The 17,028-nt window shown below is 47.4% G+C and overlaps 1 pseudogene; it reads right to left on the reverse strand.

Annotated features, from left to right (window-relative positions):
• Positions 1-6,498, reverse strand: part of LOC129564042 (pre-rRNA-processing protein TSR2 homolog pseudogene) — a 123,423-nt pseudogene extending 116,925 nt beyond the window's left edge.
• Positions 6,499-17,028: the final 10,530 nt, after the last annotated feature.

Below are 17,028 nucleotides of genomic sequence, written 5' to 3' on the forward strand. Positions count from 1 at the left end.
TGTCTGACTCTTTGTAACCCCATGGACTGCAGCATGCCAGGCTTCCCTGTCCATCACCAACTCCCGGAGCCTGCCCAAACTCACGTCCATTGAGTCAGTGATACCATCAAACTCGTGGTAACTCACCATGTCTTAAATATTCATGTGAAATTTTGACATTCTGCCATAAGATATGCTTGTAGGGGGTTTAAATCTAAACCGTTTCCCTTGAAATTTCTAAATACAATTATAGTGCCAAGAAGATGTCCAGTGGTTTGAGACACTGCAAAGTTCTGACCAGTACATCCCTGTAAGGCCTGAATAACTGTATGGGAAACGACTGTACTAGGAAGACCCCAGCAGGGATAGTCCCATATTAGTTCGATCAGGCTGCCAGAGCAAAGGCCCACAGACTGGGGGGCTTAAACTAGAGACATTTATCTTCTCACAGTTCTGGACGCTGGATCCATCCATGTCCAGGATCAGAGTGGTGGCAATGTTGGTTTCCTTTCAGGCCTCTCTCCTTGACCTCACTTTATCTTAATAATTGCTTCAGAGGCCCTATTTCCAAATACAGTCACTATCTGAGCTACTGGGGATTAGGATTTCAACATAAGATGGGGGGATGGGGAATCATAATTCTGCCCATACCAGACTTTAAGGTTAATCTAAAGAGCAGGGACAGCATTGTACTGCCAAAAGAGGAAAAATTCCTTCCTGAATTTATTGTAAGAAACAAATGGCCCTTCCCTCCACACACACAGCCATCTGACCATGTCTGGGCAGGTTTAGGGTCCTAGCATTTTGACTCAGGGAATCTTTGCATCCGCCAACAGGCTGTGGAGTTCTGTGCTTTGTGGCTTTGTTTTGTGATTGGTTTTGCCGTGACCACTGCACAGCTCAAGCAATAAAAGGGATGAGAATTGCCATCATTTGCCTTGGCTGTGTCTTTCACATTGCCCTGACTTGGTTGTCAAGCTTTGGAGGCAAATCACAATTACACACACACTTTCTGTGCTGATACCTGCCACCCCTCTATTTGTTTTCTGATAAATATGCCCTTTCACTGGAATTCTATTCAAGTGCCAGGCTGTGATCGATTCGAGTGCCTGTCTCCCCTGTATTCTGACAGCCCTGCCTGCCTCCAAGGCCCCACCCCTTTGGAGAGATGCACTTTGAATTCAGGCTCCTGGCCCCTCCCCTTGCCAGAGTTAGGCAGCTGAGGAGCAGAAATGGATTCAGGGAATGGCAGTGTGACAATGACACAGGTACGTGGGAGGACCTGGAGCTCTGGTCTCAGCTGCATGACAGCTTCAGGGAAATGAAGTGCAAGCTATTTGGAGAATATTTCTCTCTCGGACATGATGAAGTCCCAGTGGTGGGAGTGCGTGGACAGTGCCAGTCTGCTCCCCTCTCCTCCCCTCCCCCAGCTTCCAGAAAGAAGAAAGAAAAAGCTTCCACTCAGTATTGGATATTTAGAATTAATTAGAGCCCCAAATCCCACACCAGCCAGCAGGTTTCTTAATGAGGCCAAAATATTCATCTTCTTCAGCCTACTTCTCCAATCCATAGCCAACCCACACGGGGACTGTCACACTGCTTCGAGAGGCTGCGTGGTTTTCAAAGCACTACCACATGCTGCTGCCTCATTTGGCCCCCACAATTGCCCTGGTAGGTGGTCAAGACAGGACTCATTCTCCCCACTTCCTACATGAGCTTTCAGGGAGGTTGAGTCACTTCCTGAGGTCACACAAGTAATAAGCGGCAGATAGTGGATTCAAACTCAGCTGCTCTAACTCCAGGACCCACACAGTTAACCACTGCTGCTCGACCTCCTCCCCAGAAAGAGGCATGGCAGGCAGCCAAGCCTGACCCCCAGGTGACAGGGCTGCTCAGCTAGGGCTGCAGGTAAAAGGCAGGAGGCTGAATATGAATTTCAGACGAATGAAGAATAAATTTTGAATATACATAAATGACAGTTATGCTTATCTCAAATACTGTATGGCTTATACTTCTATATACCAAAAGCTTATTTAATGTTTATCTGAAAAGCAAATTTAACTGAATACCTGGTTCTGCATTTGCTAGATCAGCCAACAGCATCCTCAGCACCATCCTCACAAAGCTGGCCAGCCCCCAGGCCTTTTGATTAGTGCTCCCTGTGTATGTCTGCAGTCACTTTTCCCCAGCAATCCTGGCTTCAAGCCTGCCAGGTAGGCCTCCTCCTTCCTCCTGAATTCACCTGTCCCACCTGTTACCAAGCCCCAGGGAGTCCGAATTTGCTTTGCTTCTCGCACCCAGTCCTTCCTGTCCACACCCCTGACCACTCTCCTGATCCAGGAGTCTAGTCCTGCTAACCCAGATCATGACCAAACCTCTAGCCACCCCACTCAACAGACAGCTGCCAGACATATACCAGAGCAAAGCACGATGGATTTATTGAATCCCTCTGAAGACTCGTGAAGCTCCCTTGTATGGCTTTCAAAGCTTTCTGGATAGAAGTTCAAAGTGATGCTGACACCGCTACCCTGCCCCCCACCACAGTTGAGTGTGGACCCCAAGCCTGAGCCACATGGAGGATCCCAGCTTCCCACAATAATATGCTTGCGTCTGTCTCTACACTGATTTTGAATCCTGCTCCCTTGACATCTGCAAGTCCAGCCTCTAGGAAATCTCACACTCTCCCCACCCACAGCCACAAGTCATACTACCCCTGGCTCAACCCTCACACCATCTCCTAAGCCTTCTTGTACATGCTATATTATGTCGTGTTCTTATTATGTCATTGTGTCTTAGCTCCTCTGTCCCCTGTCTTCCATCCCTAGGGGACAAGAGCTGTTTTGTGTTGTTTGCTTCCCCTCTAGCCTTGCACTGGTTCTGGTACCTGCTAGATGTTCCATAGAAAGATGTGGATATGAGTGTATGGTCTGACCCCACAAACATTCCCCAGTCTATGATACCTAGTCTAGGTTTGCCAAGACTGGGCCATATCATGGGGGTGGAGTGATGACTAAGATCTGCTCCTCAAGGCATATCCTGAAAGCAGAGAAATCTGTAACTGGAAGGAAACTGGCTTACTCTGAGGCTAAGCTCAGCCCAGTGTTTCGGCAAAGGAATCACATACCCAACTCCAGAATGCTTTGAGGAGTAAGGCAGAACTTTCCTAAGGGACCCTGAAGAAGGCTGGAGAGGGTAGAGGGGACAAGGGGGAAACCTCATACTATAGCATATGCAACAAAATACCCTGAGTCATCTTTCCACCTTTCCATCTGAAACCTGTTCTTTGTGGTCACTACTCACCCTGTTTCTCTCCTCTTTCTCACAAAACACCAATAGTGGCTCTTGGTCAGCCTTGATGGTGCTCCCATCCTCTATCCTCCCTTCTCTAGGGACTATGCTTTTTCAGGACTGCTGCACACTTTGTCATATTGAGACATTGAGACCTCTGTCAGTTTCCGTCACCAGAAACCTGTACAACCGATTCCTACCTGTACAACCGATTCCTACCTGTACAACTGAGTTTCTCATGAGGTCAAAATTTTTAAGGTGATTTATTTGTTCCCACCATAAATTGATGAGGAACCCTATGAGGATGTTTTGGAGGTGAAGAGAAGTCCTAAAAAGAAGAAAAGAAGAAGACTGTTTGAAGGAGGGTCTGAAGAGGGTGTTAATTACTCTTTCGTCTTCAACGATAACTTCTCTTCCCAGGTCCCCTTGCAAATGGCAGTAAGTGGTATGGAAGGTGGCCTCTTAGATATCGCCCAGTGGTCCCTCCTCATGGTATTCATGCCCCCTTGGATATTACCCTCATCCTAGATTTGGGCTGGACCCAATGACTCATTTCTAACAGAGCAGAATGTGGCAGAAGTGATGGCATGTAACTTCTGAGATTAGATCATTGACAGTCTAGTTTCCATCATGGTTTTCTTTTCTTTAAGTTCTCATACTCTCTCACTCTTTCTTGGGTCACTCCTCCTGGGGGAGGCAGCTGCCCTGCCACAACACAGCCAGTTGGAGAGGTGCATGTGAGTGAGCAGAGAAGAGGATCACTGGCCCCCTTAGTCAAAGCTGGAAGTGACTGTAGCAATCATGATGGCAACTTTTTAAAAGGCCTCCCAGCTAAGTTTTACCGATTCCTAACCCAAACAAATCGTGAGATAACAATTGTTCATGGTGTGGAGCCACTAGGTTGTGGGCTGATTTTGTTCTGCCTCTGTAGATATTTAATACACAACTGGAGCCTCTGCTTGCTTCTCTGTGACTCAAAAGAGATTTGATGCCGCCAGCTTCAGGAACCCAGCCAACAGGCAGGGCTGACTACCGCCAGTGAACCCGCCTGACTCCACGTCCAAATGTCACTGGATGATGCTGCAGTCAGCATGATAAAGCCGGTGGTCCCCAGAGATAGCCGAGGGCCTTTTATAGCTGTTACAAATCCTGCTTCAGGAATCTCAGACTCGTATTCAAATGGGAAGCTCAACCTTTGATAAGCCATTTGATTTCCCTTTTAGTTAATGAAGGGAAAATACACGATTTTACACTAAGATTAAATTGCTAAAATGTTTCACTCTGTTCCCAGTTACTTGTAATTAAAAATAGAAGAACAGCAAAAGTCATTTGCTCTCTCCTGGCATCTCGAGGCATGGAAGGGGAAACTTGGGGTCACCTGCCACCCCTGAGTTGATGGGAGAGGACGGTGAGAGCAGAGGGTGGGCTCCCACAGCTGCAGCCCCTCATACCCCCCAACCTGGGATGCCCACTAAAGGCGTCACGTGTTTCCTGGGAGGAGGAAGGGAAGAAGGGCACTTCACTTGAGACCCACAAACACCAAGGAGGACATGGGTGGCTCTTAAAGGGCCTGGAAACATCTAGAATGCAGGAAGAACTCGAATGTATGAAAAAATGTGTATGTGTGTGAGTGTATGGGTGAGGATGGTGTATATGGTCACTCATTCAACAGACACACTGTGAGCACCCACCTTGCACCAAGTACCATGCAAGGAAGCAAAGAACAGAAGTAAATCAGAAGAGGTTCCCCTCCCAGGAACCCTCAGCCTTCATTGGTGATTCTTTCTCCAGCTTGCTCCATTCTCCACGCCTTTCTAAGAACCTCATTACCAGCCCAGGCCTTTCCCAAAATCCCTTCTCCATGCACAGTGAGTAGACATCTACATGGAATCCAAAGGTCACAGCTGGCCTTTAAAGATGGAAGCATGACAACAAGGCCCTACTCTATCACACAGGGAACTATAATCAATATCCTGGGATAAGCCATATGGAAAAGAATATGAAAAAGAAAGTATATGTGTGTGTGTGTGTGTATGTAACTGAGTCACTTTGCTGTACAGCAATAATTAACACAACACTGTAAATCAACTATGCTTCAATTTAAGAAAAAGATGGAAGCATGAAGGGAACAAAGACATGGCCCAGTGGGTAGGCACTCTATTAACGCTCAACACCCAGCCAGGGAGGCCAAGCCCCAGTTTCACAGGCAATAAAGCAACGGAACCCACTGTAGCTAGCAATCTACCTGTGAATACAAGTGTGCATTATACAAGGAGGTGCTGTGCAGCACACCGGGAGGTCTTCACAACACATTACAAAGATTTCCTTGTCCAAAAGGTTACAAAGCACCTCATTGTTGCAAGGGCAGAGTGGTTCTCAGATTCTGCAGAGCTCGTGAATCCTTGGACAATTTGTTAGCTGTGTAGGTCCCCCAGCTCTGCCCTCAGATGCTGAGTCAAGAGCCTGGCCAGGGACCTAGTGATCTGCCTGTTTCTACCCACAGGTGATTCTTATGCAGGTAGGTCCAGAAAGAAATGTCAGGATGGACTCACAGAGATTTGGAGTGAGAGGAACCACCGAAGTCATCACCCCACAGATCAGGAAACCAGGTGGAGAGAAGGGAGGTGATATGTTCAAGGCCACACCCCTAACAAATGATGGGACACAACCCAAACCCTGCTCTCCCACCACCAGTTCAGCACACTGTCAGTGACCGCCATGCTTCTCAAATAGGAGATACTGGAGGACCAAGTGCAATCCCGTGGAGGGGGTTTATCCAGTGCCCCCAGTCCATGTGGCCCTTGAGACTTGCTGCCACAGTGACCATCAGTTGGCAGGTGTTAATTAGATCTTGGGAGGGCGTGGTTATACGTAGGCTTGACATCATATTGCATCCCTATTGCACTACTGTATTCAATAGTTAAGGCGAAGGGCAACACAGAAGCTGGAGACCTGCATGGGGGGAGTCTTAGCTGGGAGTCCAAAATGCTGTGCCTGGGGGTTCCCTTTCCAAGGTCAGGGTTATGGAGGCAGCCCTGCAGCTGGATTGAAGAGGCTGAAGTTCTGTTGGCAAGAAATAAATGGGCTCATGGATGAGTCTGGCTTGAGAGAAACTGAGTGTAGCCATTGGCATTTCGTAGGAGAGACCCTTCAAAGACACACTTACAAAAGGGCCAGGTGCTATTTTTAATTCAGCCCTCACACCACCTACCGGCCTTCCCCATTACCCATGTCGCCCATTCATCTCCAAGCCCAACACTGTCAGATGCTTTTTAAAAATCCAGGCACGCTGTAGCCCCTGAGTTTCCTTTATCTGCCACGACAGCGATGTCTTCAAAGGACTTCTGCAGGTTATTTTAAAATGACCTCTGCTAGCTGGGAGCTTGGCTTCCCAGAGAGCTTTCACTTCAGCACTGGATGCGAGAGGGGAGGACCAGGGGGTGGGGGGGTAAGCTGATCCGGCAGACCTGCTGGGGTCACACGAGCCCTGCCGAGGCCTGCGTGGGAGGCCCCAGCATCAGGACTGCTGGCTGGGGAAGACTCTGCCTGCGTAATGAGTACAACTCCTTAGCTCATAGCGTTCTCACCTCCACAGCAGCCTAGCTGTGGGAAACGTGGAGCTGCCTTTCCCCCTGCCTCCACCAGTGCATTCCTCATGGCACCCCTAGACACACAGGGGACTCTAGTGACAAAGCAGTAGCCACAACTTGCCAACAAAGAGCCCAGCTGGGCCGCAGTCCCATACTCTGCTTGCCCTTTTCCCCGGCTGTGCCACGAGGCAGAGGGTGATCAGCCATTAGGCAACTCGTGAGTGCAAAGTGGGTGGGGCACTGGAAGTCACCTGTGTGGCTCAGGGAAGGCTGGGCCCGTGGAAGGACAGCATCTCAAAGACAGTCAGGGTTGCCATCAGCTTTACTGGCTGGAGCACAGAACTGTTGATTCTACTGGGATTTTCCCATCATACATTCTGCTCAATATGGGGATTGGCTGACATCTGATTTTTGAAGCTTTCTGGTCTTCACTGCCAAGCCCCACCTTTTGGGGTCTCATAGCTCTTTCCCTGAATCTTTTTACAGCCCCTGCCCTCTGTGCTCCCTACATGGCTACTTCTATCTGATCCACTATCAGGATAAAACTCTGGAAGACAGGGCCTTTTCATCCTGTATGCACCTTGCCAAAGGTCCCACACACTGTGGGTATCTAGAAATGTGAGTATCCCCGGTTTTGCTCCCAAATCAGATGCTCAAAGGCCCCTCCACCGTGGGCCCGGATGTGTTCACTCTGTTGTGGGTGACATCCCATCCCATCAAAGGGGACCAGTCATCAGGGAACAGAGCAGGATGTAGCATCTTTAGGCCGTCACCTGCCCAGACACAGGCATAGTATCTCAATCCTCACAATGGCCCTGGGAGTGATCCTCAGATTACAGTTGAATAAAACCAAGGCTTGTGAAGATTTCATCATTTACCCATAGAGGTAGTAAATTGGCAGAGCCAGATAGGAACCCAGAGTCTAAGGACAATTAAGCAAAGGACTTCCCTGGCAATCCAGTGATTAAGAATCTGCCTTCCAATAAAGGGGACATAGGTTTGATCCCTTGTCCAGGAATGGAGATCACACATACCTCACAGCAAGGTCAAAATAAATAAATAAATAGAATTAACTCCTTTAAAAAAATACATGAAAAGGATCAAGTGAGTCTGTGCAGGTACAGCATCTGCAAAATGCCAGGTAATGGTCCATGAAGGCTGGTGCGCAACACTCCTCTCAGGCAGCAAGCCTCAGTTTCTACACCCATAAACTAAAGGGGGTTGGATCTCTTCTGAAGTCTCCCTTTCTGAAATACTGTGTTGCTAGGTCCATCGGGTCGCTAAGAGTCGGACCCGACTGAACGACTTCACTTTCACTTTTAACTTGCATGCATTGGAGAAGGAAATGGCAACCCACTCCAGTGGTTTTGCCTGGAGAATCCCAGGGATGGGGGAGACTGGTGGGCTGCTGTCTATGGGGTTGCACAGAGTTGGACATGACTGAAGCGACTTAGCAGCAGCAGCAGGAGCAGCAGGTGACTAGAAAGAAGAAAGCCTCAAGGGGAGGGTTTGGGAGGCCTCTAAAACCACAAGGTTCTTTCCCCACCCAGCAATAATTTTTTACCTGAGTCCAGGGACAGGCTTCAAGAGTGTTACAGATCCCTGAAGCAGTCCACACACTGTTATGTGCTTTTGCTGGAATGGATATTTTTTTGAGAAAGCAGCTCCAGCTTTGAGTCCAAGTCCCCAAAGCGGGTAGTAGAGGAGATAGTCAATGTCTCAGGAAGGCACCCATTCCCCATTGGCCAATCATTCTCCAGCTCAAGTGTCCTCATCACTGTCAAGGTCTATCCTGACTTACAGCTGGACTTGTGAATTTGGATACCATTTATATAAGGATGAACTCAATGAAGGGAGGACCTCAGAATCAGATAAACTGAGATTCAGTGGCAGCACTGCCACTTGCAGGCTGTGTAACTTCAGCCCAGTTACTTCCCCTTGCTGAGCCTCAGTGCCCACAGCTGTGTAATGGACATCATTCCAAGAGAACTGTCCTGAAAATTCTATGAGGAGGAGTATTACTACCTGGCATACAGTACGCATTGGGTAAATACTATTTTCCTTCCCCTTCTTCTGAGTCTAATTGCAATATAAAGTTCCAGTATTCTTCAGAGCAGGAACTCTCAACTCTGAAATGATTATTGCTGCCATAGTTATTAGGTAACATTGACAATTTTCCGGAGGAGGGAGGAAGATGGTGGAGGAATAGGATGGAGAGATCACTATCTCCCCCACAAATTCATCAAAAGAACATTTGAACGCTGAGTAAATTCCACAAAACAACTTCTGAATGCCGGCAGAGGACATCAGGCACCCAGAAAAGCAGCCCATTGTCTTCGAAAGGAGGTAGGAAAAACATAAAAGATAAAGAGAGACAAAAGAGGTAGGGACAGAGCTCCATCCCGGGAAGGGAGGCTTAAAAAAGAGAGAAGTTTCCAAACACCAGGAAACACTCTCTGTGGCGAGCCTTGGAACCTCAGAGGGCAACATAACCAGGAGGAAAATAAATAAATAATTAAAACCCACAGATTACGCGCCCAATGGTAACTCCCAGCTGAGAAGCAGTGCAGACGCCCGCATCCGCCGTTAGCAAGCGGGGGCTGGACAGGGAGGCACGGGCTGCATTGCTTAGCATGAGGACCAGGCTTGAATGTCGTGAGGGCAATCTGAGAGAGCTAACTGGAGATAGCAAAGCAGACTGCAGGATAGCTACCCCGCGAAAAGGCGAAAAGCCCTAACCTAAGACTCCACCAGACCCGCTCACAGAACAAAGGACTGAGCAGAGCTAGCCGGCTGCTGACCGGCTCATCCCCCATCCCCCACCAGAGACAGGCAGGGGAGGGAAGCCAGAACCGGAAGGGGGCAATCATAGCCCCAGAGAGTCATCATCTATCAAACTGCAAGCAGGCCCCATTGCTAACCAAGACTTCTTGGGTTTCTGGCCAGTCGACATCCATCTGAGAAGGTGCGCCAGTTGTACACCCAGAAAACTGAGAGGCAGGAACCGGGGAGGTGATAAGTCACAGTGGCCACACTCGCCAAACACCTGGTCACCTGAACTGCTTGGACAAGGGAAGGGTACAAAACGCAGGCCCAACCGAGTCTGTGCCTTTGTGGAGTACCCGAGTACCAGAACCTGAGCGACTTTGACCTGGGATGTGCATGCAACCCAGGGCCGGCCTTAGACAGTCCCAAGCAGAGCAACCTAGAGCCTGTGCAGTGTAGACTGGGACAGAGCACGCACCATGAGCTGGGGCAAGCCCACTGTGGCCGAGACACTGCAAGCACTCCCCACAGACGCCAGTGATATTTGTCTGCACCGTTCCTCCCTCCCCACAGCACAACTGAACAATGAGCCTTAAAAAGTGTCCACCATCGCCCCCTAGTGTCATGGCGGAAATTAGACACTAAAGAGACCAGCAAATAGAAGCTAAAACAGAGGGAACCACCTTGGAAGTGACAGATGGAGAAGTCTTGAGCCTACTACAAGAATGACTAAAAACCAGAGGCAGGAGGCTTAAGTCCAAATCCTGAGAACACCAGAGAACTCCTGACTCCAGGGAACATTAATCAATAGGAGATCATCAAATGCCTCCATACCTACACTGAAACCAAGCACCACCCAAGGGCCAACAAGTTCCAGAGCAAGACATACCATGCAAATTCTCCAGCAACACAGGAAAATAGCCCTGAGCTTCAATATACAAGCTGCCCAAAGTCACTCAAAACCCATTGACATCTCATAACTCTTTATTGGACACTTCATTGCACTCCAGAGAGAAGAAACCCAGCTCCACCAACCAGAACACCAACACAAACTTCCCTAACCAGGGAACCTTGACAAGCCACACATCCAACCTCACCCACAGCAAGGAAACTCCACAATAAAGAGAACTCCACAAACTGCCAGAAGACAGAAAGGCCATCCCAAACACAGCAATATAAGCAAGAGGAAGAGGCAGAGAAATACCCAGCAGGTAAAGGAAAAAGATAAATGCCCACCAACCCAAACAAAAGAGGAAGATATAGGGAACCCCTGATAAAGAATTCCAAAAAGTGATAGTGAAAATGATTCAAAATCTTGAAAACATATTGGAGTTACAGATAAATAACCTGGAGACAAGGATTGAGAAGATGTAAGAAAGGTTTAATAAGGATGAGAAGAAATAAAAAAGAGTCAGTATACAATGAATAATGCAATAGATGAGATCAAAAACACTCTGGAGGGAAACAACAGTAGAATAACAGAGGCAGAAGATAGAATAAGTGAGTTAGAAGATAGAATGGTAGAAATAAATGAAACAGAGAGGAAAAAAGAAAACAAATTAAAAGAAATGAGGACAATCTCAGGGACCTCTGGGATAATGTTAAACGCCTCAACATCCGAATCATAGGAGTCCCAGAAGAAGAAGACAAAAAGAAAGACCATGAGAAAATACTTGAGGAGATAATAGTTGAAAATGTCCCTAAAATGGGGAAGGAAATAATCACCCGAGTCCAAGAAACCCAGAGAGTCCCAAGCAGGATAAACCCAAGGCGAAATACCCCGACACATACTAATCAAATTAACAAAGATCAAACACAAAGAACAAATATTAAAAGTTATTTGGTATCATTTATGGAATGGTTACTATATGCCGGGCACCATCCAAAATGATGTACATACATTTACTCGTTCAATCATCACAACAACCCACAAGGGTGGTGATAATTTGACCTCTAATCTATAACTGAAGCAATGGAGAAGTGCACTGAGGGGCTGAGTTCGACTCAGTGTCACTCAGCTCATAAGAGGCAAAGCAAGGACTCCAATCCAAAATGATCCCAACGCGAACACGTGTTAGCTGTCACACAACACTGACTCCTGTTGGTTACCAATAGGTGTTTGTGAGCCTTGGTTTTCCTCTGGTTTCTGGAAAAAGCCTGGACTTATCCCAAATCTTAGGTCCCTGGACCTCGGCAAAGACCTTCAGGTTCATGGCTAGACTATTGGTACCAGCCGACTCCCACCCCAGGCTTGAATCTTGTTCACTGAACTCAGGAAGCCAGACTCATATCACTCCTGTCATTACAATCTATGATCCACTTATTCACTTATGCATAAGTAAATGAATGGCATTATTCACTCATTTAATATCTCTTTCCCTTTTTCATTACTCTTCTCCCTCTGCTATCACACAGTTACTTCTGCCTCATTCTCTATAACACCTGTCAAGCTGGACCATGTCTTTCCATAGTTTTCTACACGCACGCGTAATCATTTTGGATAAATGTGCACACAGACACACATGCACACACAGGCTCAAATAAATACATTTGGGTCAGTTGGTCATTATTTTACCAAACTGAGACCATATTGTGTATACTTTTCTTCACCTTTCTGGCCTCATTCAGCAATCCCTCCTGTAAATACCTCCAGGGCAACTAGCCGAGTTCTGGCTCAGTCTTTTTCATGGCTGTGGTCACACCCATCAGCCACCTTGATCTTTCAGCTGCACTGAAGTACTGGCAGTTCCCTGAATACCCCAGACTGTGCCCTGTTCCTGTGTGTTTACCCCTCCTGCTCCCTGAACCTAAAGAGCCCACTTTTCTGTTCACCTAGAGGATATCCCTTCATCTGTCAAGACTCAGCTCATGGCAAGCCTCTCCTGGTCATCAACTGACACTGAAGAACTGACCTTTCTCTCCTTCTCCTGGTCTTCAAGTTTCCCGGGCAGACTGTTATCTGAGAAGATCTACCCTGTGAAGTCACCTGCTGATGTCTGTCTTCCTCGACTAGACTCTAAGTCTAGGAAACATGACTTGTCTGTTTTGCACACTGCTGGCACTGAGGTCCAAAATAAATATTTGTTGAATGAATAAGGATGATGAGACCATGAACCAAAGGACCAGCAGCAGAAGGGAGTATGGGTAGACTTCAGAGCTATTATGAGGCAGACTGACAGGACTTGGCAATTGACTTGTGTTTCTTATTTCCACAAGAACATAAGCGACATGGAAGATCACACCTGTCCTTTTCATAGTTTTGCCCTCATTTCCTAGATTGAATAGTGTCTGGTATGTAGTTGGTGCTACATACTGCTGCTGCTGCTAAGTCGCTTCAGTCATGTCTGACTCTGTGCGACCCCATGGACACAGCCTACCAGGCTCCGCTGTCCATGAAATTCTCTAGGCAAGAATACTGGAGTGGGTTGCCATTGCCTTCTCCATGGTGTTCCATAAATATTTATAAAATAAATGAACTATACTGGATCCAGGGATCCTGGCTGGGCCTTGTCCCAGATCCAGAGGCAGGCACTCTCCAGCAGTGCAAGTGTCTGATTCTGCTGGATCTCAAAGACTTCTGCTCTTGCTTGTCCACCTGAGCTCTGATTGCAAGGTGCACAATAAATACTCCTCGGAACCTTCCTGTGGTCTGTATCTCAATGAGTCCTGCTGTCTTCAGCCCAGGTCCAGGGCAGAGGAGTGGCTGTGTGTGCATGCAGCCATGTGCAGGTGTGCTGCTGTGTGTGTGCAGATGGTTTGTGTGTGTATGATGTGGGATCCCCAGCAGGGAGGCTCAGGATATTTCCATAACACAGAAAAAGAGGAGGCAGAGCTCAGGGGTTCTCTCATCCAATGTTCCTGTGCTGTGGGGTGAGGACAGCAGAGCTGCCTTGTTCTCCTGTCACCACCAGGACAGAATCTGGGGTAAGAAGGAAAACCTTTAGCCCAAATCCAACTCAGGAAGTAGACCTCACTGCAGGATATTCACCTTGGGGTGTCCTTAGGAACTCTGGGGTCTGGGAGCAAGTATAAAATAAAAGACCAGTTTATAAACCAAGTCCAAGGAGAGCTTCAGGAAGAGAAGAGCACCCCCTCCACATATTCATAGACTCATCACAGGAGGAGTCCCCAGAGTCTAAACACTGCTCTTGTAGGGGAAGGAATAGGGTAGGGAAGAGCAATTTCTTTTGGGATCCAGGACCACACTTGCCCACAGCCCCTCCCATGAATCAAGGTTAGAAGCCCAACTCATCACCCTAGGACAAAGCAATGGTCTGAGCAAAGGCACTGATGGTGAAGAGCATGGAAATTTCTTCAGGCTACAGTGGGGAGCTGTTTGTCTGGAGATACATGAAGGAAAGGTGTGAGACATTGGGCTCAACCATAAGGTGGGGGCTTCATACTGATGGGAAGGGGAGAGTAGTCTATGAAAGAATTTAGGCAGGGGTGTGGCACGATCAGTTCTGGGCCTGGTAGCCATGTGGAGAGCAGACCAGAAGGCAAGATTTAGGCACAGAGGGACAAAGAGGAGACCACAATAGTTAAGGACATGGGGAGGAACTTTCCTTCTGAGTCAGTGGTTAAGAGTCCCCCTGCCAATACAGGGGACACGAGTTCCCTCCCTGGTCTGGGAAGATCCCACATGCTTCAGGGCAAGTAAGCCTGAGCTCTAGAGCTTGTGTTCCATAAGAGAAGCCACCACAATGAGAAGTCCACACACTGTAACTGGAGAGTGCTACTGCTCACTGCAACTTGAGAAAAGCCCACACAATAATGAAGACCCAGCGCAGCCGTAAATAAATTTTAAAAAATCTTTAGAAGACATGGGGGAAAGTGGACAGATGATGATTGAGGAGACATTTAGAAGATGGATTTAGCAGAGCCGGAGCAGTAGTGACAAGGTAGAGGCAGGTCAGGATGTCAAGGAGATGATGGCGAACTGTGGAAGATGGGCTTGATTTGACTATGGGAGGCAAGAGTGCAGTCAGACATGACTCAAGCTTTACAAAGAGCCAGGACCGGAAATGATGAATGGAGGAAGAACCCTGTGGAGTGGGGGGTTCTGTGGTTGCAGGGGCTTTGGGGCAACAGGGGTGCAGAGACCTGTCCTGACCAGTTTGTACTGGAAGTCTCAGCAGCCAGCTGGGTGCACATGTCCAATAGGCAGTTGGGGAGGGAGGTTACCTCTGGAGAGAGCAACATGACCTTGACCGCATGGGATGACTCAACCCTCAACCAGGCCAGAACGATGTCACTGACTTGGAACAGAGACTCAGACAAATTGGGCAATCCTGACCTTCAAATTGGCATGAGACACATGCCATGAAGCCTGATGGCAATGAGTTCTTACAACTTAAGATCCACCTTCCACATATATAGCTTGAAGGAGATGCATTTAACTTGGGTTAGGAATATAAAATGTTTATACAACCATTTATTCCATTAGTACATTCACTTCCCACTTCAGAACTAAACGTTTTTACTAATTAAATACATTTATTTTTAACTGCAGAAGCATTTATTTCCAAAATAAGGACATGTTAATTATCTGCAGAGTGAAATAAACCCCAGGATGCTAATCTATACATTTCTCTGTCTGGATATATATTACCCATGGCTGCTCAGTTGCACTGCCAACCATTCCACAGCGTTGCTCAAAACACTCCTGAACACAAGTCCTCTTGTCACCTGGATCCACAACCTTCTTGTTATCCTTTCACAGAGAACTGTGTGGTAGTGTGGAATGTGGGGTTTCAATATTACCATGCTCATTGCAAACCTAAGAAGACTAGAGAGTCAAGATTTGCAACATGCCAAAACAATTCAAGGGCATTTTTGCTGGGAGAGAAGGTAACTGTCTCCAATCACCCTGAAGAGTTTTTTGTTCATGGTTTATGAGAACTGACACCTTAATTCTCTTGTCACTGACACTTCCTAGACACGGGTACATATCTGGAATTCTCATGATAAGTCATTAGTATTAATTAAGCCACATCAATAGCATAATTTAGCTAGTCAGTCAACATCTTCTGAGAGCTCACAGTGGGGGCAGACACAACTCAAAGCATTGGAGAGTTAATAAGGGAAGAAATGCAGCATGGGAAAGAGAGAGTTTTCTACAATGATAGACATTCTCACCTTCATAGCCACTGGGGAGTCACCTGCAGAAAGCTCAAAGAGTGAGGTTCTCTTTTACCATATGACATGTTTTTGCTCATCTGCACAATGGAGCAGCAATCCCTTGCCACTGCCTGGCACCAAAGGGGAGGAGCTTCTGAAAAATTCTAAGGCAAGCGGCTCAAGCAGGGACTTGGCAACTCTGTGGGCCAAATTCTGGCCTTTGGTCCATGAAGTCAGCTATGTCAGAAGTGAAGAGATTGAGCGTCCTCACAGTGAAAAGGATCCCTGCCTTCCTCCTTCTCTCCATCCCTCCCTCCTTCTCTCTTGCTCACTCGCTTTCTTCCATTCCTTCTTCCTTCAAGAATATTTACTGAGCATTTACTATGAGCCAGGCACTGTGCTAAAGAGTGGAAAGACATCAGCGAGCAGAAAAAAGTCCCTGCTCCTAAGGAAGTGAGCTCTGAGTGAGTTAATTTATAAATAAATTAACTATCAAGATCAAACAATATGGTAGGCAATAAGACTTACTATAAAGAAGTAGAAGGGATGATACAGGGCCAAAAGTGATGAGAGCAGATGCCATTTTAGCATCAGGTAGTTCCTCTGCATCACAGTGATGTACGAGTATAGCATGGGGGTTCCCTACACCGACAGATGCACAAGTTCAGTGAAGCAGCCTATACAACATACAGCTACCCTGGCTCCATGAGCCGGGTAGGCATTCACTGACTACTGTAGATCTTTAAAACCTTCTTCTTGCATCACCACTGCATGTGGTAATTAGTAATAATTGGAATAAATCTAAATTTTCTAAAGTGCTAGCTGGGGGCTGTTCGAACTACAGACTTTAACCACACAAGTACCATGTGCCAACACCTACAGAAAACCAGAGGCCCTTACCATCTATTTTCCCCTCAGTTCAGTTCAGTTCAGTCGCTCAGTCGTGTCCGACTCTTTGCGACCCCGTGAATCACAGCACGCCAGGCCTCCCTGTCCATCACCAACTCCCGGAGTTCACTCAAACTCATGTCCATCGAGTCGGTGATGCCATCCAGCCATCTCATTCTCTGTCGTCCTCATCTCCTCCCGCCCCCAATCCCTCCCAGCATCAGAGTCTTTTCCAGTGAGTCAACTCATCGCATAAGGTAGCATATTTCCCTTGGGGAATCTCCTGGCTCCTAATGAGTACTAAGACAAATAATGAGATGTTTCAACTTCCAGAAATGACACATCGGTTGGGCTCAAGATGAGTAAAAGAGGCTCAAACTGAAGGGACCTTGATCTT

This window comes from Moschus berezovskii, chromosome X (assembly GCF_049115385.1).
Source record: "Moschus berezovskii isolate FMDL1 chromosome X, NW_MosBer_1.0, whole genome shotgun sequence".
NCBI lineage: Eukaryota > Metazoa > Chordata > Mammalia > Artiodactyla > Moschidae > Moschus > Moschus berezovskii.